This window comes from Mus musculus, chromosome 1, assembly GCF_000001635.26.
Source record: "Mus musculus strain C57BL/6J chromosome 1, GRCm38.p6 C57BL/6J".
In the NCBI taxonomy this organism is placed as follows: domain Eukaryota; kingdom Metazoa; phylum Chordata; class Mammalia; order Rodentia; family Muridae; genus Mus; species Mus musculus.
This window is the reverse complement of record NC_000067.6, coordinates 92,114,742-92,139,946: the sequence shown is the minus strand read 5'-3', so window position 1 is coordinate 92,139,946 and position 25,205 is coordinate 92,114,742. Positions and strand designations below refer to the sequence as shown.

The window sequence follows — 25,205 nt, the reverse complement described above, 5'->3', positions numbered from 1 at the left end:
TCCTTGGAAAGCATCTGTGTAACATGGAGCCACACAGAGTTCTCTTCATCCTGGGCCTGGTACTATATGTGTGAGCACCTCAGTGATAGTAGAAAGTAGGAGGTTAGGGTCCCTTGGAAAGCCTACATGGGCATTGACAGTGAGCTGGGACCTGAATGTGGTCTCTCTTGCAGCATCAGGACAGATAGCAAATGAGGGTCTGTTTTGGAGCTGAGGCATTCAGCCAGGGATCAAGGACAGCAAGGTACAGATGTTCTCATTGGTGGGCCTTCCACTGGGAGTCCTATGTCTGCAAAAGACATACTCATCTGGGAAAGTGGCTTTTTCTAAGTGAGTTCAGGTATCACTGTCCTCTGTAGACAGCTGAAAGATGTATTTGTGTCTACCTCCATGCCGTTACTATCAGTCTGTCAGGAAGTGCATCTCTAGCACTATTGCTGGAGCTAGAATTAGGGCTGCTGGGGCTGGGGCTTGGCATACTGGGTCTCTCCTGTGGAATAGTATCTCAGGCCTTTAGCCTACAGGAAAAGCACCTGTTGGGCTTAGCTGGCAGGCTGGGCATTCTTTGAGGTTGTCTTCATTGAGGCTCCTTTCTAGCTTCTGGAAGTAGTCCATTTGTCCATGCACCTTTATGTCTTCCTGTGACTTGGCTCTCTTCTGTCTTCCCAGGCATGCGTAGCATCTTGTAAACATCCCATGGTGGATAGGAAGGTCATATCCACTTGCACGGCAGTAGCTGACTCAGTGCAACTGAGGTTCATGGACCGGTTGGCATGTCCTGGCATGAGAATGCAACCAGTGGCTGCCTTTAGCTGGGAGACCTTGAACTCGGGGTTCTGGGTACTTGCTGGAGCTGTCCTGGGGAGAGGAAACAGTTTTGATTTTCCTTCAAACTTGTATAATTGATAAAAGCTGGAAGCTTGGTGGCTCTGTGCTGTCTCTATGCAAAGGTTTTTGCCAGGCAATAAGGAGTTGGGGTAGCTGACACACAGACATCCCTACAGTGGAAGGGCTTTGCTTGGGTAGAAGCAGACAGACACTTCTAAGTATGAGTTAGTATATTCATTTTGGTTGACTTTGTTTGTTTGTTTGTTTGTTTGTTTCAGGCTGTCCTGAAACTTACCATATTACCTGGGCTATTTTTGAACTCAAGATCTTCCTGCCTCAGTCTCCCAAGTGTTGGGGTTACAGACATGCACTGGGAAGTTTGTTCAGCTTAAGGCACTGCCTAAACTAATCTATGCTGATAATATTTTCACTAATGCTGTTTATAAAGCCAAACTCTAACGTGTTCTACTTTCAGACCTTTTATAATTGTCACAAGTCACTGTTACATTTAGGATACCTTCTCTTAGTAGCTTGTCTGAATACCTTCAAAGCGAGGTTTATACACATTGGCTGAAAACAAAACTTCTGCCACTTGGGAAACTAGCATGGGCTCCTGATAGATCTCAGCATCGGGCAAGAGCTTCAGAGGTGGTGCTAGGCCCCTGTTGGTGCTGCTGAAGTTTCCTCCTGAGTGTGGGCTTTGAACTGTTGGTGTTGGATTCATTCATGATGTAGAGTGCTCACAGAGACTAAGAGATTGGCAGAGCTCAGAGCTCATGGAATGCTATAGTCTTTGTTGGTTCTAAACACTGTCTCAGTCCCCAAGATGACTGAAGTAGACTTAAGGACCCACCTTAGAAAAACAGCACAACTTAAATTTGTCCTATTTTATGTAGCGATTACATAACATTTGACTGACCTTTCTCTGTCCCTCTCTCCCTTCCTCCCTCCCCTACATCCTCCCTCCTTTCCTTTCTTTTCCTGAGACAGGGTTTCTTTGAGTCTCCCTAGCTGCCTTGGAACTCATTCTGTAGACCAGGCTGGTCACAAACTCATTGAGATCTGCCTGCCTCTACCTCCTAAACGCTGAGATTAAAGGTGTATGCCACCACTGCCCAAAAGAACATTTGAATATCAAGTGCCACTTTTAGACTTAAAATACCAACCATGAATAAGTGTGGATTTAGCCTGTTGGTTTATACCATTGAGTTTATACCATTGAGTTAGTGAATCACACTGTACCTTACAGAGGTGACTAAAGGGATTTTTAGGGTTCTGATTGAAGGTTTGCAGAGGAGAGTGATGGGCAGAAGCTGATGTTGCCAGGCTGTGCAGAGGAAGCTGTGGAGGCCATGGAGAGTTCATTCACTTCTGGGAGTGTGACATCTTTGGACTGCCAGGGAGGTGTGCTGGGAGGTGTCAGAAGCAGTGTGTTTCTAAGTGGAGATAAGGCATGGCCCATGCCAACCTGGAGCTGTTTTCACTGTGCCCTCCTTGGACCCTTGTCTCTTCTGTGAGCAGTCTCAGTGCCAGGTTAGCAGGTGGGCTGTATTGTACTACTGCCAGGCAGGTCCTCCAGGCTATGTATATTGCCTGGCCTTCCTCAAGTCTTTCCCCTGTTCTTTTTCTTTGTCCCTGCTGAAGGTGGAGCAATGTGTGGAAACAGGCTAGTATTGCTTGTCTCATTCATAGCTTGTCCCAAGTCTGGCCTGGGTCCAGTCTGCACTGCATGTATTCCACAGGGGCTTGGCCTGCAGACCTCAGCGGAAGCCAGTTGTCTTGTCTGCTTCTCTGTTCCTGGAAAGCCTTGCCACACACAGCCAGGGCTGCTCTGAGTGTTTCCGGTCTCCATTGTTGCTGCTTGTTTGGGAGCTATTGGCTCTGGTCAGATATGTGGCTGTGCTGTTATTTTGTCCTCATATTTGGAAGGAAATTGGTGGCTGAGAGGAAGGGAAGAGCCACAAAATGTCAAACCCAGCAGTGGCCATCTGACATGGCTGTCTGCTAATCACCATAATATGGAATGAAAACGGAAGCATTTGATTTCCTTGCTTGCCAGGTTTAGACCATATTTTAGTGACTCTGGAGTCCTGATTCTTCCCTGTAAGGAGAAATTTTGTAGCAGTCACCAGCATTGCTTAAGTTTTCTATGACTGGAACTTTCCTGGTTGAACCAATGGCATAGGAGTCCCTGTGTCCTTGTGGGTTTAGAGCTGGTGTGAGCTTCTGGTATATCCTTCCCAGAGCTGAAAGATATGTTTGCTGGGGGAAGACAGTAGAGTCTCTAGGTGTAGCTTCATATGATAGCCACATATCCAGAGATTGCTTGCTGTTCCTGCCACACTCCCTTGGCTGCTGCTCTCCTGACAACCAGCTGTCTGTCAAAGCATTGTAGAGCAGAAAACATGTGCTAGTTCTAGGCCTGACTCTTAGATATATTCGTGGGATGAGACGGACACGTCATGCCATGGTCTTCCTGCATGAACATGTCAGATACTGGAAGGGATGTTTCTAAAATACTTGCCAGCCCCTACCATCTGCTGAGGGTATAAAAAAAACCAAGAGGCATCTAGGGAAAGGTGGGACTCCTGGATGGGTTCCAGAATAGGAAACCAGGAAAATGTGGAAAATCCAAGAAAAGGCTTGCTTTCAGCCATTAACTGTCTTATCAGTGTTGGTTCCTCAGACCTGGCTATGCACTGTGGTCTACTAAAAACCTGTCTCCAAAAGTGAAGTACTTTAGTAAGTGCTCTTTCAGGTGTGGTCCTCTACCCAACTGCAGGGATGCCAGTGTGTAACGCTTGCTTTGTCCCTTTATGGTTGCATGAGGTCACCTGTCTTAACAAGCCTTCCTTGGTGGGAGCTGAGTTTGTTTTTGGTCTTCATATGTTGTTGTTGTAAATACTGAGGCCTAAGAGTTCCCGTGAGAGCTTTCTCTTGGCAGATGCCAGCATGGAGACAGGCGTGAAGCCTCAGTGGGAGCCCAGGAAAGGAGATTCCCCTGGACTTGCTCTGCACACAGAGAAGTGACCAAGTGGATCTGCTCTACTGAACTCACGGTTCTTTTGGGCGCCTCCCTTCGCGTTTCCTAGCTTAAATGAAGTTTTAAAGTTTATTTAATGGAGTCATACAGTATTTGCTCTTTTCTGTCTGGGCCCTTTCAGCAGAGTGTGAGGATGTTTCGCTGGATTGACTAGCCCAAGCTATTCTTTTGTTGGTGCTGATGTTTGCATGGTTTTCACTTGGAGTTGTTGTGTGCAGCAGGCGATCTGTGCAGAACTGACTGTGACAGTGCTCTGGCCATAGCTTGTGTGCAGCAGGCGATCTGTGTAGAATTGCTGTGACAGTGCTCTGGCCTGTGCTGCATGAGCTCTGTCTGCCCTACATGCACTCTTCAGCATTCTGTGCTGTCTTCTCATCTTTACTGTTGCTGAATAAAGCCTCCTGTGTTACTAAAGATGCCCATCGCTTTCATATGGACAACTGGCCACATGTGGGTGGTAGGGAAGTCCCTCTTCATTCAGTTCCTGGATGGAGATTCAGAAAACCAAGTTGTCTTTCTTTTTCATTATTGGTTACTCTTACTGCTATTTTCTGACAGTTCTGTGGGCTGCCTTTTTTTCTTTCTAGGTTTTTTTTTTATTTAGCAGATGCTTTTAATTTTAATGCACCACGTTAGTTCATTTATTTGTGCCTATCCAAAGGACTTCAGGATGTCCTGTATAATTTTTAGTAGAAATATGACACTTTACCAGTTGTAAATCCATAAGGATTTTTAAAAGTAGGGCATGAAATGGGGATTAGACACTCTGCACTTTAGGATTAGGTTACATCAGTGGCTCACTGAAGGGTTAATACTTTCTTCATCACTGTGCAATGCCAGTCAAGTCTCTGTGTGGTTGGGTTTGGTTCTAGACTGTGCTCACAGAGCCATCTCAGTCAGTTATGGTTCTCTTAACTAGTTATACTGGGTGTGAGTTTTTTATAAATGTCTAAAGCCCTTTTCAGTTACCTACCTGTATAGTCTCTGTATTAGAATTCTGTTGACTTGCATATAGAATAACTTTTATTTCCAATTTTCCAACCCATGAGTGTGGTGCATGTTTTTGTTTATTTAGGTCTTTAATGTCCATTTTGTATTTCTCATAGTTGAGGTTTATTTATTATTTGTGTTTTTTGCTTTTTGTGGTTTTTTATTTTTTATTTTTTATTAGATATTTTATTTATTTACATTTCAAATGTTATTCCCTTTCCTAGTTTCCCCTCTGAAAATTCCCTATCCTCTCCCCCCTGCTCCCCAACCCATCCACTCCTGCTTCCTGGCCCAGGCATTCCCCTATATTGGGGCATAGGACCTTCACAGGACCAAGAGCATCTCCTCCCATTGGTGACCAACTAGGCCATCCTCTGCTAAATATGCAGCTAGAGCCACGAGTCCCTCTGTGTGTTTTCTTTGATTGGTGGCTTAGTCCCAAGGAGCTCTGGGGGTACTGGTTAGTTCATATTGTTGTTTCTTCTAGGGGGCTGCAAACCCCTTCAGCTCCTTAGGTACTTTCTCTAGTTCCTTCACTGGGGACCCTGTGCTCCATCTAATGGATGGCTGTGAGCATCTACTTCTGTATTAGTCAGGCACTGGCAGAGCATCTCAGGAGACAGTTATATCAGGCTCCTGTCAGCAAGCTCTTGTTGGCATCTGCCATAGTGTCTGGGTTCAGTGGTTGTTTATGGGATGGATCCCCAGGTGGGGCAGTTTCTGGATGGTCATTCCTTCAGTCTCTGCTCCGAGCTTTTTGTGTTTTTTTCAATCAGTTTTTTTTGGGGGGGGGACCAGGGGGGTTGTGCTGTTTAGAAATACAATTAGTTTTTTTATAGTAATCTTGTCACCTGACACATTACTGAATTTGCTTTTAAATTTGTTCATCTATAAATTCTTTCAGGTTTTAGTGAGCTCCCACTGTCCGGATGGTGGCTGTTGTGGGGTTGAGTTTTAGGCTGTCTTGTAGTGATGTGATCGCCAGTGAGAAGCTCAACAACCGCCCTGTATTGTGGCATCTGGGTCTTGCTTCAGCCAGAAGGAAAACTCCCAACATGTCATCACCAGTGTGACATTTGCTGCAGGTTTTGTGTAAATGGTCTATCAGGATAAGGGTGTTTCCATCTGTTTTTAGTGTGCCAAGAATTTTCTCAGCAGAGGGTGTTAAGACCTTAGGTTGAACCACATGAACCGCAAATACTTAATCTTTCAGTCTGTAAAGTTAAATTTTTTATTTGGTTTGGCTTAATATATTAGGCTTTCTTTCCTTTTATTTGATTAATGTGATAAAATTTCTTAGTTGACTTTTTCTTATGTTAATCTAGTCTTATATTCTGTAACTGTGGTTTATAATATACACATAGACCCCAAACTTACTACTTACTTACTTGTTTGTTTTTTTATTGTTTTGTTTTTGTTTTTGTTTTTGGCTTTTCGAGACAGGGTTTCTCTGTGTAGCCCTGTCTATCTTGGAACTCACTCTGTAGACCAGGCTGGACTCGAACTCAGAAATCCGTCTGCCTCTGTCTCCCAGGTGCTGGGATTAAAGGCGTGCGCCACCACTGCTCAGCTAAACTGTTAAATTTTGATGTTAAGCTTATGCTGGCCCCTTAAAGTATGATGAAGTTGTGCTCTTTCTTAATTCCAGTATTGGCAGAGATTTTTGGTAGAGTCAGACTGTTCTGGGACCACATATGTTTCCTGTGTAACCTCGCCTCACGACTTTCTACACTTGAGACAATGTAAGAATCTATTCTGTTTTGCAAATGGAACAGAAAAAAAATCAAGCCATAGATTGTAATTGGCCTGTGGGCTGTAGCGTGCCCACCCTGTCAAGCTGTCTAAAGAGTTGGTGAAGGCATTATCTCTGTAGTGTTGGGAAAACTTCCAGGAGAGCATCTCTGAGTTTAGTGTGCCCTAACGTGATAGGACTCTATGTCCTATGTGTAGGACATTTTATGTCTTCTGGCATCAGGCTATTCTTTCTGAATTTTCACTTGCAGAGTTTCTTCTACATTCTTATTTTTGTATTAACTGAGAGGTTGCGTATCTCTCCTCTTCCTTCCCAATATTGCTTATTTCTTTTTTTTCATTGAACTTATAACTATTCAGGTAAGTATTTGTAAAGATCTGAGCTCAAGTTCTTGAGTTCAACTGCTGGGTATTTTGTTTGTTTGTCTGTTTGTTTGTTTACCGATTGAGATAACTATTCAGATCAGTAAGTTTTTCACATTTTCTTGCTTTGTAGTCAAGGCTCAGAATTTCCATATGTTGCATGGCTTTAGCAGATTGTAAGCTTTTTTTTTTTTAATACCATTTGCTTTGTAATTCAGTGAACAGTATTACCAAATTTCTTATGCTACTATCTCATTTGCTCCATGGGTTATTTGGAAACAGTTATGTATTTCCTAGTTTTTTGCTCTTGTTTTGGCCTATCTTTCAAGTGTTTCCCAAGTTCAGTTCTCTAACAGTTTAGTCAGGTTTGATAATCCTGTGCTCAGATCTGTGGCCTGGCCAGTGTCAGCCCTGCTGTGACTGTGGATTGGAGGCACCTCCTTTTAGTCTGTCAGGTTTGGTTTTTTGTGTGTTGAGGTATTTTAAACGGTGTAAATTGGGAGCCTTACACTTTGGTGTTAGAATAACCATCTTTGCTTTGTTATGTCTTTTCTCCCTCTGTTGCTTCCGAGGGTGTAAAGTCCAATTTCAGGTTCTTTGAGGGCTGAGCTTCTCATCATTTGCATGTGGCTTGCAAGCTAGCCAGCTACCTGAAAGGCTGATGGCTCCAAGTGCTCTCCCCCTCTCCCTCCCTTCTCTCTACCATCTCATTGGCATCTCAGAGCTCTGACTGCCTTGACAATCCTGGTGTTCCAAAGCCTGCAGACACTTATATCTGTAACAGTTTAAATTTTATCCTTGACCAGAGGGTGGCTTGGTATAACTCCAGTTGCTGTAGACCATAGTGGAAGTTCAGGTCTTAGTTACCAGGGCCAGTTATCCTGTTTTTCAGTCTAATGACACAGGTATGCTGTTTGACTACTCTTCAGGGCCCCTGTTCTGCACTGTCCAGACGGCTTTGTTCTCTGTGTTCCATGCTTTATAGGATGCCATGAAATGGAGTGGGCTGAGTTGTATCTGAAGCCGTGAGCCACTCTTATAACTCTTATTCAGATCTTTTACGAGGTGATTTTTGCTGTACCTTGTAAGTGATGTGATGCTTGCCTGCCCGACTTCCCATCCAGTCCTCTTAGCATGAGTGAAGAGTCCTTTCAGGAGTTTCCTTGAGAGGTAGTTTGGAAGGAGGTGGTATGGTGGCTATCAGGTTGTGGGGGGCCAGGCACAGACTACTTGTTGGGCAGTGGAAGTGTGACTCAAGTCCTTTGTCCTGTGGGGCCAGGGTGTGTTAAAGACCTTAGTTCTTGGTCCTAGGATCTCCCCTATTCTCATACACTGATTGTAATCAAGGACCAAAAGGCTACAATAAACCAGAGGCTGGCAGATGGATGGTTTGGCGCTCTCACACTTGAGATGGAGTGCAAAATGGCTTCTCTAGAGTAATTTTTTTTTTTGAGATAGAATGCTAGAAGCATATTTATCTTTTGTAAGGAGTAATCCATGCATTTGATGTAACATGCTGAGTATCATTAACCATGCATTTGATGTGACTTGGTTGTAAATAGTTAGATATGCATTTGATATAACTCGCTGTGTATACTGAACCATGCATTTGAAGTGGCATAGCTATGCATAGTTAGCCATGTATTTGATATGACAGGGCTGTATATAGTTAAGCATACATGTGATGTGATGTGGCTTTGCATGGCTAGCCATGTGTTTGATGTCACATGGTTGTATGTAGTTGACCATGCATTTGATGTCACATGGCACCTGGGGTGTACAAAGAGGATGGTAGCAGAAAAAGCCTCGCTTGTGCACACATCCCATCCTGGGAGGAGGCTGCTGCTGCTGCAAAGGCTACATCTCTCACATTCCAACTTTCTCATCTTTAGGTTGTCTCCTGATTTGCAAACTTTAAAATCCAGTTCTTGAGAAAGGGATAATAGCAATAGATTACAAGATCAGAGGCATCTAGTCATTTCTATAGACACCCCAACCATGGAGTGTGCACACTGGTGGGGCCTTGCAGACGCCATCTGAAGGGGGCCTCTGGGAGAAGATTGGCTCTGGGGCAGGCCACTGGATACTGTGGCCAGCCACAGCAGAGCCAGGCATTGTGGCAGGACCTCCCCAGCCTGGGCCTGGGCCTGATTTACCAGCCTGGAGCTGCTTGGAAGACTTGGGTGTGCTGCTCCCAGAGGAGGAGTGGCTCCGCTTACACACTCAGCCTCAGGCCTGTAGCCCAGGCCAAGTGGTTTCTTAAAAAGAATTCTTCCTCCCCTGATTAATTTCTGGCATGCAGTGCTTGGGAGCTCTTGCGTCAGTAAATCGTCACGAACCCTCAGTCGTCTGGATCAGACATAAACACCAGGCCCAGCTCCACCACCCCTGACATCCTGCCAAGCCTACTTGCCCTCAAAGCCTCAGGACAGGCAGCTGCAGAAAGAGAGGCAGGGACTATTGCTGCTCAAAGTCCTCTCAGAGAGTGCCTAACTGCCCTGCATGCCGTGCTCGTGGGCCAGGATGCTAGGCTCAGATGTGACTTATTTATGGGACTGTGTGCTGTTTCTCCCCTGACATTCCAGACACATCCACTGGGTATTTTACTCTTTGGGAACAGTTACTGCCTTCCGTTGGCATTCTGTTTGAGTTTATAAAGGTCCCTGTGTGAGATTCACCTTGTGGTTTTAGCATCAGGGGAGTCTAGAGAGTGAGTATGTTTCCTGCTGTCTGGACAGAACTTTCTGAAGTCTGAGGAATTCAGTGAACTCCCCATCAGGCCTTCTCACCCATAGGTGAGGCCGTCTCTCCTCTTGTCTCCTTCCTCCCCTCTGTCTAAGACACACTTTTCGTCTTGGCGTGTAATATCAGAAGAGGCCAGAACAGGTGAAGTTTCACCAGAGCTTCTTCAGACTCCTGGAAAACGACTTGTAACTGCTGTCCTGCAGTCAGTGGGAGACACAAACATTAGGGCTTCCTAGGGTATCTTTAGGGAACATGTGTGGCTGTAGCCTCTGTAATCCAGCTGTTGTAGATACTAAGGGGTGATATTGGGGGCCCTGGCCATATTTTATGGTTGTGTCAGGCCATGCTGTGTTTGAGACAGAGTTCCTTAGAGGCTCCAGAGGCAGAGTTACAAGTGTAGTGTTGAGTGAGGTCTTGCCCAGGTAGCCTGTGCAGAACATGTTATCAGGGTCTTTCATTATTTTCTTCTAATTTTCCACCTCTACATCCTTGCCACAGTTTAAGGAAGATTTATGAATGAAAAGTAAATCTAGGGTGTAAGCAATACTAACATATGTGATGCTAAAGACAGAGTGACCTGTTTTAGCCATAGTGTCCCTTGGTGGGTTCTAGGGCTCTGCCATGGTGGAGCTAGAGTTCAACGCTTCCCATAACATCTGAACTATATGCTAGGCATGGCCGCTTTCCCCCTGACCCCAGGTAGTGGAAGAATGCTTATTAGGCTCAAGCTCGCTTGTTAATGTCATTTGTTCCCTAAGCCTTATGCCTTTCTGGGAATGTACAGCTTCTGCTGCAGGTGTGGTGAGGCCCCATGGCTGGGACAAATGTTCAGGTGCAGCTGAGAGAACAGAGCCAAGCAGGGCTCAGCTTATGAGACCCCAGGTCCCTGTGGCTTCTGGGGGTTCTACAGTCTCTGGTTTTGAAACATGTTTAGTATAGGCAGTTAATCAGTCATCATAGGCTTTTCCTGGAAGTGTGTGTGTGTGTATGTGTGTGTGTGTGTGTGTGTGTGTGTGTGGTGGGGGGTACTATTGCAGGTGATGTGGTCTCAGTGGTTCCTTGAGCCTGGGAAAGTCTTGGGTCTGTGTGCTTCTCTTAGGAATGAGAGCAGAATGTTCTCTGTGGACAGGGTATTCATGGGAACTGCTCCACTGACTCCATTTGCTGTATGGAGTCTTAGGATAACATGGAAGTGGGCCTCTAAAGCCACAGAGGCAGTAGCTGTTAGCTTGTAAAGGTCCTGAGTTTCCCAGTTAGCCTTACTCTTCCTAACAACACATGGCACCTATGGTGGGTTCCCCATTCTTCCTGAGGTCTTTCATTTAGTGTGTCTTGAACACTTTTATATATCAGTTACAGCCTTTGCCTGGGTGTAGCAACACATTCCTGTAATCCCTGAATTCAGAGGCAAAGGCAGGAGGATAGAGTTCAGGGCCTAGGCTGGTCTATGCTGTGAAGCACTTAACTCTTTCCTTTATACTTGGGTGTTATTCTGATCTTTTCCAACTTGCATGTGGGTCTCTTGGCTCATTGTGTGTCTATTATTTATTGTGGCAAATACAGGCAGCGAAACATTCCTGCTCTGACCATCTTTAAGTGTATCTGAGTGATGACACTAGACTGCACGGTTATGCATCATTTTCAAACTCTGACCTTTCCAAACAGAAATCGTGCCTTTCAGTACTAGCTGTGCATCCCCTTCCCAGCCCCAGTGGCAGCAGACAGCCCTAGGTACCTCGGGTAGGTACGACTGTAGTGCTTGTCCTCTGCCAGGCTATGTGAGCAGCACAGTGTTTTAGGAATCGTCTCACTCCTTCCCCAGGCTGATACATGTCCCCTCTGTATGAGCTACACCTTGTTTACCCATTTTGCTGATGCAGACTCGGGTCATTTTAGGTTTTAGGTGCTGTGAATATTGGTGGACTTGTATCTGTTTGAGTCCCTACTTCGAATTCTTGGGGGCAGACCTGGAAGATCATGAGAATGCCACATGAAATTGTTGAGAAACCACAGTTTTCACATTTTAAATATTTTTATAAATTTTTTATCAGCATTGTTCTGTGAGTCCACTTTTTAAAACACCTCCTAATTTTTGGTACCTTGCTTTTGTTAAAGATGTCATTTCACCATGGTTTTCATTTGCATTTGCTAGTAAGTAGAGCTGCCGAGCAAGCACCTCCCATGTGCTCACTGGGGAGACACTGATGCATCTTCTTTGTGGAGATGTCTATCTAGGGTTTGGCCGCTTGAGTGGGTTTTTTTTTCTTACTGTGGATTGCAGAAGTACTCGGTGTGCTTGGTCTACCGCTTGCCCGGGCGTCTCCCACTCAGTGTTGCTTTTGAGTTCTCTAGTGTCTACTTTTGAGGAGGTTCAGTTCTTGTTTCTGTTTGTTAATTGACTTTGGTGTCATGTCTAAGAAGCTGTTGCCAGGTCCAAGGTATGAAGATCTGCTGTCTGGTAAGAGTTTTATGGTTTTAGTTTCTGTATTTAGACCTTTAGATTAATTTTTTGGCCAGTGTGTGAGGTGGAGATCTGCCTTCGTGGCTGTTGTGGATGATGTAGCTGTCTTCTGAGTGGTTAGGTCCTAGGGAAACTTTTCTTGGGAAACTGTATCAGCTACAGTTGTCTCCCTTTCCAGATCAGCACAGCTGTTACTCTTCCTGTCATAGGCCAGGGTGTGTGGACATACTTACAGCTTTGCCTTTCTTGACTCCAGTCCCTGCCACTGTGTTCCTTTATCAGCACATTGTTATCCATACCTTCTTGTGTTATGTCTCCCTCTCTGTGGGTCTGCAGTTGTGTAGAGTGTGAACTGGTGAACCCCATGAGTGGTGCTTTCAAGCTGCTCTCTGAGCTTGTTGTAGTCCCCAGTGGATCTGCCCTTGGAGCTGAATGCACTGCGGTGGCACCGGTGGGCTGATTAGTGGCGAGACAGTAGCACACAATGCCTTGGCCTTGGTAGGTTCCTGCCCAGCAAGCTAGTAGTAGTAGCCGCAACAGCCTTTGCAGGGAACAGGGTTTACCCATTTTTATCTGAATGAGCTTCAACACTGCTGTTCTTACCTTTAACCACAGATGCTTGAAGAACCAAATTGTCAGTTTTATTTTGTGCTTAATTTTCTTCACAAACCTTCCTGTTTGGAATGATGTACCTTGTGAGTCTGTTTTCCTGCTTGAACTTCATTTGGGTTCATTGTGACAGAATGGGCTTTCTCATCCGATGCCCCAAGCTTATGTTTCCTTCACCTAACTCTGCTTAGCTTTTGCCTCTGCATACCCAATTTGTGTTTCAAGTTCAGGATCATTTGAACACTTTTATTGAAGAACTTTGGGTGCTGTTTCTGTTGCTAGGCATCCTAATTTTCACCTGGGAGCCAGTGCTACTTGCCTGTTATGTTCATTCTTAAGTTATAAAAGTCCTGTCAGCTGTGTCCATGCTCCCTGAGAGCCTCTGCGTTTGTGGTACACACAGGTGTACTTCTTGTGGTCCAGAATTCAAATGAAGCTATAAGGAATATATTTTGTTTTGAATGTTCACAGTTCGCTTAAAGTTTTTTCTTTCTTTTTTTTATTTTTTATTTTTGTTAGGTATTTTCCTCGTTTACATTTCCATTGCTATCCCAAAAGTCCCCCATACTCACCCCCCCCCCCCCGATCCCCTACCCACCCACTCCCCCTTTTTGGCCCTGGCGTTCCCCTGTACTGGGGCATATAAAGTTTGCAAGTCCAAAGGGCCTCTCTTTCAAGTGATGGCTGATTAGGCCATCTTTTGATACATATGCAGCTAGAGACAAGAGCTCCGGGGTACTGGTTAGTTCATATTGTTGTTCCACCCATAGTGCTGCAGTTCCCTTCAGCTCCTTGGGTACTTTCTCTAGCTCCTCCATTGGGGGCCCTGTGATCCATCCACTAGCTGACTGTGAGCATCCACTTCTGTGTTTGCTAGGCCCTGGCATAGTCTCACAAGAGACAACTATATCTGGGTCCTTTCAGCAAAATCTTGCTAGTGTATGCAATGGTGTCAGCGTTTGGAAGCTGATTATGGGATGGATCCCTGGATATGGCAGTCTCTAGGTGGTCCATCCTTTCGTCACAGCTCCAACTTTTGTCTCTGTAACTCCTTCCATGGGTGTTTTGTTCCCATTTCTAGGAAGGGGCAAAGTGTCCACACTTTGGTCTTCGTTCTTCTTGAGTTTCATGAGTTTAACAAATTGTATCTTATATCTTATGTATCCTAAGTTTCTGGGCTAATATCCACTTATCAGTGAGTACATATTGTGCGAGTTCCTTTGTGATTGGGTTACCTCACTCAGGATGATGCCCTCCAGGTCCATCCATTTGCCTAGGAATTTCATAAATTCATCCTTTTTAATAGCTGAGTAGTACTCCATTGTGTAAATGTACCACATTTTCTGTATCCATTCCTCTGTTGAGGGGCATCTGGGTTCTTTCCAGCTTCTGGCTATTATAAATAAGGCTGCTATGAACATAGTGGAGCATGTGTCCTTCTTACCGGTTGGGACATCTTCTGGATATATGCCCAGGAGAGGTATTGCGGGATCCTCCGGTAGTACTATGTCCAATTTTCTGAGGAACCGCCAGACTGATTTCCAGAGTGGTTGTACAAGCTTGCAATCCCACCAACAATGGAGGAGTGTTCCTCCGCTTAAAGTTTTTTTAAGTGTCTATGTTCTTGTCTCTGAGTTTTGTTACACCCTTTATGCTCAGGTACTATGATCCCAGCTTTGTATGAGTACCATCCTGTTCCTTCTCCTCATGGTGCACACTGGGTGGAACCAGAGGTACTGCTTTGAGGGAGCTTCTGGCTAGATATTCCTTCCCCTGTACTCAGGGCTCGGGGTGGGGTGACCCAGAATCTACTGTCTGCTCTCAGTGCTTCCCTGCGGCAGGGCCTTGTTTCAGGTAAAGCCCATGCTCAGCCTGCACTGTTGGTGCTTTACTTCAGAACTGCCTAAGGAGCTGCTAGCATCACCTTTTGATTTTGTATGAAAGTAGGTTTTTGTTGTTGTTGTTGTTGTTTTAGGAAAATGGTTCTCTTGCCAATTTTAAAAGTTTCCATGTAGTATCAACTTAAAATCTGGCAATGCTTAATTAAAGGTATGCAGTGGAAAGAAACTGCTCACTCTGCCCTACCAGCTTTGACACAGTTCTGGTGTGGATCCCTTGGCATTCTGCCCCATCCCCATCCCTCCCTGTCTCTGGGCCACTACTCATGCTTACATCTGTAACAAGCACAATGGAACAATGGTCTTTCTAGTCTTTGCTTACAAATCCTCTCTAAATGGGAGCTTGAACTTATCTATAGCATACAGCACCTCAGTGAACAGTCTTATCCATATATCTTTTTGCTTGTGACTGTGTGTTCTTCTTAGTGTTTTTGGATACAAGTTCAGAAAAATAGGATAGCTGAGACAAGGGATGGAAATTTTAATAGTATTGCTCCCTAAGATAAGAGAACCCTGTGGCATGGGTTCCCTCTGGCTGTGTGCAATGTCTGTTTCCTCAAGGGCTCCCTTATTGAGACACACAGCCGGCAGGCTCACAAGAATGCCCAGGTGCTCTGACCAGATGTGGTGAGTTTCTTAGTAAGGTGCTGGTGTTTATAGTCTTGAGGCGTCAGTATCTGGTCTGGTTCCTATCCCACACTGCCATCATTCCCAACACAAATCCTTCACTGAGCGTCTCCCACACAGCAGGGTACTTCAAGAGCTGGGGGTAGTGATTAATCTAGTAACACTTATGTGCAGAGGGGAGATCAGAGAGCAGAAGAGTGGATAATGGTATCATGGTTGACATGCCAGGTTCCCTCCTGCAAGTGGTCAGCTTGGACTTCTGTGACAGCTTAGGAGCAAGTACTTGAACCCCGAGTTTACCCATTTTTTGATGAGAAAGCTGAGGTATCAATAGAGGGGTGTGTGAGCAGTTTGATGCAATACTGTATACTTCTAAGTATCAGGCTGCAGCCTTCCATCGGTCTGGATATCTTATGGATGGAGAGGGCACCAACTTTAATACTCTCCTGTGTCTGCTGGGAAGCTTCAAGGACTTGGCCTGGTTCTTCTGGTTTTAAGTTCTTAGCTCTCTAGGTAACGGTGTGTTGACTCTGAGATGCACAGCAGGACTGCAAACAGCATGATTACTGACCAGTGAGGCAGGCAGGGTGTAGGACATATGGAGTTGACTGAGGGAAAGATTGTGGGAATACTGGAGCCCGGGAGACCTCAGAACAGGTAGGTTGTAGGGAAGAGAACTTGACCTAGGCAGCGTGGTGGCTGATGTGCTCATGTGTTCTTCAGGTGGGTTGAGCCACCAGACCTTGAGGGGTGGGTTTCTCCATCTCCAGAAGCAAGACAGGTTGCTCCTTTTCCTTCCGTGGTAAGCAGCAGGTGTCTAGGTGATAGAACCTCAGCAGGGTGTCCTTAACTCCCAGCCTATAGGCACTGTTAGATATGGGCTGCAGCTATTCGAAATGATTGATTGCTGTATATATGCAGTGCAATGAGTTTGATTAGTTGATCAGACAGGCTCTGGCTGTGCAGCCCATACTGATTTTGAACTTAGAGTCTGCCTGCTTTAGCCATCTGAGTGCTGGGGTTACAGGTATGTGCCACCACCATGCCAGGGCTTATCTTATGTATGGCTTATATAAACAAATACTAAGGAATAAATAAATTGCTAAGGAATGAATTTGTTAGGCTTTTTTCTCACGAATATTTTCTCATGCTGCCAAAAGGTCAACTTTCCAGGGCAACAGGAAACTAGCATGAATGTACAGATTGCTGCCTCCCAACCCAGTCAGGGCAATGCTCACAGGAGGGAAAGAACAGCACTGTGCCAAGTGTTGAGCAGCAACGAACACAGGGAAGCTGGGGACACTGTGGTGAGCACTGTGTAGTGGCTTTTAGTAGAGAGAGAGATCAGTCAGTGAGAGCCTGCAGAACACTGCACTGTTCTTGGAGAATAGTTCAGACTTCCTGGGGTGCTGCCTACATGGAAAGTTGTTGCAGGCTACTAATGGGCCTGGGGTGCAAGATGGGGACATTGGGTCAAGGGATGTAGTCCCAGCCTCAGCTTGATGACCCGTGACACAGTACAACAAGGGATTTCTGGAGCAAGAAAAAGAAAGGCCCTGTTAAGAGATGCTGAGGGAGCATCTCGTAAAACATATCCTATTTGAAAGTTGAAAACTAGACTGCCCTAGCTAGAGGTGTGTAGAATCATGTCAGTTCAAAGCGCATAGGCCTAAAATGAAAGAGGGACTTCCCTCACATTGCTGGAAGAACCCTGGTTGTCACTGTTAGGGTGTACATCTTGGGGCTTACAGCTCTGGGAATGGTGCAGCCATGGGGTTTCTTGGAAGAGTCCCTTGCTACTTGGGCATGATCCTCATTCTTTCACATTTTCTCTGACTTTAGAACCTGTTAGAGAAAACAAAACAAAAATGATAAGCACACTTCCCTTCTTTTAAGGTGTTTACCTTAGTGTGAGTGGAAAGAACATCAAAGCACTTTATACATGTAGCTGCTCACCAGGAGAGTTTCATCACAGGGATACTGCACAAGCTTGCTGTAGAATTCTATAAGAACAGGAAATTGGAAAATAAGAAGGGTCACGGAAGTTAGTACTCTGACTTGCATAGATTTAAACTCTTCAAATGAGGGGAAACTTGGAGTTCTTTGGGTTTTTTATTTGTTTGTTTTGTTTTGTTTTAAAGATTTATTTATTTATTATAAGTACACTGTAGCTGTTTTCAGACACACCAGAAGAGGGCGCCAGATCTCGTTACGGATGGTTGTGAGCCACGGTTTGGTTGCTGGGAATTGAACTCAGGACCTTTGGAAGAACAGTCAGTGCTCTTAACCGCTGAGCCATCTCTCCAGCCCTGATCTTGGAGTTCTTACGAGTGATAGGTTTGGGCCTGTCAAACAGAGGACAGGAGTGCATTTTTCCATGGTTGGGAGCATGGGAGGCCCTGTGTCCACACGACACATCCTGAGGCTGCCCCACATGGGTCCTTGTGGTCTTGATGCAAGCCCTATATTTACTGATGTATTGCCCCGGCCTGTGAGAGAGATGCTACTTTCTTGGCTCCTTAAATCAAGCTTTTTTTTTTTTCTTCCCACACACTTATTTAAATTTAATTACAAAATACTATTAAAAATGCACAACTCTCATTTTCCCCATGTAAAAAAGCAATACACCATCAGCATCTAGAAGACCCTTTGCTTCTGCTTTTAATATTTGAAACCATGTACATACATGTTACTAAACTATTTTGTTTGAGTTACACATTTAAAAACTTGACATACATGGAATTATAGTGTATGTTTTGTAGCTTGTGAGGACTTTTGGATAAAACTTGATGAGACCCAGGCTCAGGTGTAGAATCTGAGGTCAACATTTCTTGTTGGTTAGTATCTGCCTTAAGCATGTTCCTGACATATTCTTTGTCCTGTAATGGTGTGCTGCTTATTTGCAAACATGTCTACTAGTAAGTGTGCTGTTGGGAGCCTTCTTTGTGTTTCCTGATTCAGGTGCAGGTGGTGTATGGTAGAAGATAAGCAGTATTTGGACCCCTCCCCCACCCTTGCCATACCATATTGTCTGGGCTCACCCTGTCAGCTACAGCCATTGGGCTGCTGAAAGGGAGCTCTCTGGGCATTTGGTGAACACAGCCAGATTTTAGCCTCCTGTAGGTGGTTGTAAGTATAGGTACTTCTTGTCTGAAGTATCTACGTCTCTGTTTGATGGTTGGCTGCTGGTCTGTAGGATGGATGGCCTGTGTGTGTCTTACCTTTCAGTTCTAAGCTAGCCTGCTAGTTGCTTTCTTTAGAATTCCCTCTTGCGATTCCCATGATCCCTAAGGGGATATTCTTGTTTTATTGTTTCTGTGTTTATTAATGTTATTGCTAACTCTTTCTGTATTCTGGAGTCTTTGTTTTGCTTTTTGTATATTTATTTTGTCTATATCCCATTCTGGTTGAACCATCTTTTCAGGTGTGCACCCCTGTCTGAGAATGGTGTCTTGTCAAGGTTCTCCCTCTGTGCTCTTGCTGCTTGATAGCATGAATGTCCTTTTGAGGTGTATGTGGACGCAGTGTTCCTTGATTTCTTAGTCTTGTGCTATCTATTTATTGTCTGTCTGTCTGAAGAGTAATGTATTTCAGGAGTTGGGGAACATTTTAGGACTTAACTTTTTTCTTTTTTTTTTTTTTCTTGTTCCATATTTTTTTTTAATTAGGTATTTTCCTCGTTTACATTTTCAATGCTATCCCAAAGGTCCCCCATACCCACCCCCCAATCCCCTACCCACCCACTGCCCCTTTTTGGCCCTGGTGTTCCCCTGTACTGGGGCATATAAAGTTTGCAAGTCCAATAGGCCTCTCTTTGCAGTGATGACCGACTAGGCCATCTTTTGATACATATGCAGCTAAAGACAAGAGCTCCCGGGTACTGGTTAGTTCATATTGTTGTTCCACCTATAGGGTTGCAGTTCCCTTTAGCTCCTTGGGTAATTTCTCTAGCTCCTCCATTGGGGGCCCTGTGATCCATCCACTAGCTGACTGTGATCATCCACTTCTGTGTTTGCTAGGCCCCGGCATAGTCTCACAAGAGAGAGCTATATCTGGGTCCTTTCAGCAAAATCTTGCTAGTGTATGCAATGGTGTCAGCATTTGGAAGCTGATTATGGGATGGATCCCTGCATATGGCAATCACTAGATGGTCCATCCTTTCGTCACAGCTCCAAATTTTGTCTCTGTAACTCCTTCTATGGGTGTTTTGTTCCCATTTCTAAGAAAGGGTAGAGTGTCCACACTTTGGTCTTCGTTCTTCTTGAATTTCATGCGTTTGGCAAGTTGTATCTTATATCTTGGGTATCCTAAGTTTCTGGGCTAATATCCACTTATCAGTGAGTACATATTGTGCGAGTTCCTTTGTGATTGGGTTACTTCACTCAGGATGATGTCCTCCAGGTCCATCCATTTGCCTAGGAATTTCATAAATTCATTTATTTTTAATAGCTGAGTAGTATTTCATTGTGTAAATGTACCACATTTTCTGTATCCATTCCTCTGTTGTATTACCTAGAACAAGGACAGCCTCCCATTACCCCACTTGATGCATAGAGTCAGGAAGTTTACTGTGACCCAGGACTGTTCTCTGTAGTGTACATGTGTTCACATTTTGTTGATTGTCTGGTAAGGATGGTTTATATGCCAAAAGAAACTCTTGGATCCTGCCTAGCATTCATGTCTTCTGTTCCACAGGCTTCTCTAATCTGGGACAGTCTTAGTGGTCTTTCTGTGGCTTCCTGACAGGAACATTATGGAAACAGACAGGGTTGCCATTAAAAAATAAAAAAAAATTAAAAATCTCTCCCCTCACCTTTGTTCATTTCCTCTTGTTTCATTTTGGGTGGTTTGTGTTGGGCTGGGAGGCTGCAGAGGTGTCGTAGTGTTTCAGGTGCCCTGACTTTCACTTGTTTCAGGAGGCTGAAGGGGTGTTGCCAGGAGCTTGTTACAAGAAACTGTTGGGGGACTGCAGGCCCCCTGGTGCCTGGCCTCCGGGAGGCTTCTGAGTTCTTCTGTGACTCCTGGCTGACCTTGCTGACAACCCCGATGACTCTGATTACTCTCATTTGTTTAGAGGTGACTTTTCGCTATGAAGAGGAGTTCCTTTCTTTCTTGTTTATACTCACCCGAGGTCCTGGATTCCTGGCTGTTACCTGGGCTGTACCCCTTTATTGTTGTGCACATTGTGGTGCTCAGGCTGCCCCAGATCTGACTCATAGCAGTTCTTGTTCTGACGCCACTGGCAGGTCCCCAGAACCTAAGGCCCCTCTTCATGCTGACTCAGTACAGTGTTCCAGTCCTGGGGTTGCTGTTCCTTTATGAGGCCTCAAAGTTGTTTTTGATGTGTGTGTGTGTGTGTGTGTGTGTGTGTGTGTGTGTGTGTGTGTGAGTATACCCCGTGTATGGGGTGGATACACTAGAAGTTGACATCTGGTGTCTTCCTCTGTTGCTCTCCATTTTGAAACAAGGCTTCTCACTGAACCTCAAACTCTTCCTTTAGGCTACACTGGCTGACAGTGGAACCTTAGCGACCCTCTTTTGCCTTTCTACTGCTAGGATCATGGTTGCTCACCACCATGCCCAGTGTTTGTGTGGTGCTAGATACCTGAATTGAGGTCATCAGGTTTAACATGGTGAGCACTTTGTCTGCTGAGCCATCTCCCCAGCCCCTTGGAAACAGCTTTTAGAAACATGCTTCAAGTGCTATGGCCCAGCATACAACTGGGGCTCAACTAAAGAGGTAATTGAATGCAGCTCTATTTTGGGTTCTTGTATGTAAATCCCTTATGCTTGTACCTGTACCTCCAGTTCCACTCAGCATTGTGGTGGCCCCGGGCTGTCTTGTCTCTTCAGAGTTGATATTTCCATGGACAGTAAAGTACTTAGCACCCAGAATGTAAAAAATGATTTGTTCATTTGTTCAACTTTAGAATATTAAAATAACAACAACAACAAAACATGTCTCTGTTTTTTTTTTTTTTGTTTGTTTGAAAAAGAAACTCAGTGACCAGAACTCAGCATCCTTCGAAGGCATAGGACCAAACCTTGTGTCCAGCGTGCTTCAGAGAGCCCACTTCTGTGTGAAACATGGCTCGATCCACGTGTCTATGTTTCATTTCAACTTCTCTCTTCATACTGGTTCTCATTTGTTGGTCTTCCTTTGTGCATATGGAGCTGACTATGTTCCGTGTGGCAGTGAGCTTTGGAGATTCTCTCCTGCTCACCCTGACCTTGGGGTAGCTTGTGTGATAGAGCAGGAGTACACATTCCCTCTGCATCATGCAAGGATGTTCACAGGCATCGTCACTGACTCCTGACATCTACTGGGCTCTGGATGCCTGCTTGTTTGAAGCTCTTTAACAGTTGACTCTATCAACTAGGTACCCTATAAAGGGAATATGGCAGTATGCCCACTGGGACTTTACTGTGGGAGTAGCCATATGTATGACCTTATAGGGGTTGTGTTGTCTGAGTTACTGTAGGGAAGTGATTTATGTAAAAAAGTTAATATGTATATAAGTAATTTTGTTACAATTTCCAAAATTTCATGCATAGAGAGAGTACTATTTTATAGTCCTACTAGCTGGGTCTGGCATGGTAGGTGGTTCCTATAGGCATACTGTGCTAGCAGATTATCTCTTCTTACTTGCTGTCTGGATAAATCCAGAGCCTCTCTTCCTTCCCAAAGGCTGTTTTTCTGTTGGCATGTTGGACTTGGTTCCAGGCTTTTCCAGAGTTCGTCATAGGAGGGACCATGACTACTAGCTACACATTTACCCATGGTTCCCCTCTTTACCTGCTGCTTTCGACACTTTATTGCACTCATTTACCACATAAGCCTTCTCAGAGTCGCACCCACTGTGCACTTTCTGCACCTGTACTGGGATCTCCGGTGGGAAGCAGCTTCTGTGTAGCCATCGGGGTTCCTCCTTGTCCCTTGTGCTGTGTGGTGAGTATGTATCATACCCTGCCTGTTGAGAGGTTGCTCTTGGGTGTGGTGGTGTTTTGGTCTAATTTTATCCTAACCCAGATCACCCTCCTGTTGTCCCAATGCTGTTTATTTACAGGTCCCTGTTGTATCATGCTACTGTCACCCTTGCTGGAATCTGTCCTTTTACCTGGCTGTGTCTGGTCATTGTGCCAGCACCATGCTGCCTCAGGTATAACATTCTCAAAATGTACATTTCTGTCCAAAATCTTTCTTTTTGGAATACTAGTTATGTTGTATATTTTTCTCTGGCCTCTCCCCAACCCCCCACCCCCACCCCACCCCATTCCCACTGTGCCTTTGGGAGGTTTATTTTAAATAGGAGTATATGTGTTTCTATGTGGGGGTATGTGCATATTTGAGTGCAGATGGAGTCTAGAAGAGAACATTGGATCCCTTGGAACTGGAATTACAGGTGTGAGCTGCCTGATATGGGTGCTGAGACCCAAGCTTTAGTTTCTGCAAGTCCTCTCTGAATTACTTCTGTAGTGCTTTTCACTGTTGAACAAATCTCCCTTCAGCTCTAGCTACTTCATTATTTAATTCGTTCATTTAGTTTAAAATTTCAAGGATTATAATTATTTTTACTTTATACAGCTCTTTTTTTGGTGTTTTAGAGACAGGGTTTCTCTGTGTAGAACTCACTCTGAAGACCAGGCTGGCCTCGAACTCAGAAATCCACCTGCCTCTGCTTCCCAAGTGCTCGGATTAAAGGTGTGTGCCACCACTGCCTGGCTTACAGCTCATTTTTAAATATATAACCACTACTAATATTGGTATTTGTTAGGCACAGTTAAAAAATGAGCTTACACACACACACACACACACACACACACACACACACACAATGATTAGTACATATAATCTCATTTAATTCTTCATGTCCCTCCAGGAAAGGTTGGTTGTCATATTCCCTTTTGGCAGATGAGAAACTGAGGCATAGGGAGTTTGGGAGCTCTCTGGGGCCTGCACAGCTGTTAAGTAGTAACAGGACTGTCTAATAACCTGCTACTGCTTTCCTGGTCCAGTACCTCCTTATGGCTTATTATGATGATTTTTATTCTTAGAACTTTCTGTGGACAGTGTATGTGTTGCTGACACAGTCCTCCAGGGGGATTCTGGCATGTTTATACTTGAGTAGTGGCTAAGACACTGCTTAGAACACACCTCAGAGTACATGAACCGAGGATGTCTGTCAGGGCTCACCAGCTGTTCACAGCAAGACGATCTGTGGCTCTGAGCCTTCAAGGGCACCTTCTCTCTGGATATGCTCCATTCAAGCCAGTGGCAGACTTATGTTTGGCCTTGTCCCCAGATTTGCCTTGCTTTGAACTCCTGTCTCCTGTGACATTCTTTTGTGGCCTGCCGAACACATCTTTGCAGGTGATATGGTCATGCTGGCAGGAACAGGGTCCTCTTTCAGGCTTTGCTTTGTCCTCAGTTGGCCGTTGTATGGAGCATTAGCTCTGCTGGAAGCTCTGATGTGACTGAGCAGAGAGCTGGAATAACCTGGGTGCTGAGAGGAGCTGGGGATTAGCCTGGCCATGCTTGTTAATGCTGGGGACAGCCAGGTGATTCCCAGGTGGACTGCCAGATTGCATGTGGCTCATTGAAGGGCCGTAGGTATAGTCCCTACAACTTGGAGTTTCAAGCCTGAGTTCAGTTCCAAGAAAAACTGTTCTTGAATTATACGTATCTCGGGGTCCTTGCCCCAGCTTCTCAGTTCTGAGACAATAAGATCAGTTCCTGGTTACCTCAGAGACATCCCATCTAGTTCTTTTTTTCAAGGACTTTTCTTGTTCTCCATATAGAGCACATTTAAACTATGGAATGAATCCATGTAGAAGCCAGCTTGGTAGAGAGAGACAGGGACAGAGGAGAGCTTCCTTATCCAGTCACCACCCCACTTTTGGGTTCCCCAAAGGTATTTGGGCAGAGATCAAAGGAGGACTTCCCTCAGCCTTCTTCTGGGATAGTCTTCCTTGTAAGCTGCTCCAGGCCACTGTCTCCAGCTTCTTTTCCTCCCGGCCTCCCTACAGCAAGCACAGTGGTAGCCTGCCTATAGGCTGTCAGTGGGGCTTACAAGTGGAGCTGGAGCTTGTGACTTCCAGCTCCTGTAGTTGAGGAAGCCTAAAGGGCAGGGGTCCTGCCTGGGTCACCGGGATCCTGCTGGTCCTGAGCCTGTGACCACTGTCCTAGACTGTTGAAGCCTCTGTTTTGCAGCTTGTGTCCAGCTATGGGATAGAGCTCTGCTCACTCTCCTTTTTTCTGTGCTTGTTCTGGTGAGTGCTCTGGGGTTTTGGCACAACAATCATCAACTTCCCCCTTAGGGCGCCATGCCTGTTTCTGAGTTAGTGTCCATTTTCATAAAGACCAGTGTGAAAGTTTTCACTAGTTGGATAATCAAAGAAAAGAGTGGTTTGTCTTTCCTCTGCAGCATAGAACAGATGATGACAAAGAGCCAAGTCCGACAGCATTCATGCTTGAAAGTGCCATGGTAGAAACTTTACCCCTCGCCATACACCCCATAAATAGCACACAGGGTTGTGTTTAGGATGTAGGGCAATGGGAAGTTTTTGCTTGGATTTTACTGATGACTTGACTCATCAGATGGTTAAGGGGGGAAAGAACACATATGAAAGTGTACCTGCATGTGTGCCTGAGTGAACCTTCTGGGTGCCATGTGGGAACTTACCCTGGTGAGCCTGCTCTGGAAAGGTGGGTTGTACTGTCACCTCTGGCTCTGTGTGATGGAGATAAACAGTGGGCAGATGACCTCCCTTTTGTCTGGCCCTCAGGGTCTGGGGCCCTGGCACTGAAACTCTGGCACTAGTGCTGAGTGCCCCTCTAAGAAGAGAGTCCTGAGATCCCATCCTTGCTTAGGTGGCATTGCTGCTCTGC

The 25,205-nt window shown here is 45.1% G+C and overlaps 1 protein-coding gene across 21 annotated transcripts in view; it reads left to right on the top strand.

The window, feature by feature from the left end:
- Window positions 1-25,205, top strand: part of Hdac4 (histone deacetylase 4) — a 266,924-nt gene that overhangs the window by 55,756 nt on the left and 185,963 nt on the right. The window lies entirely within an intron of this gene.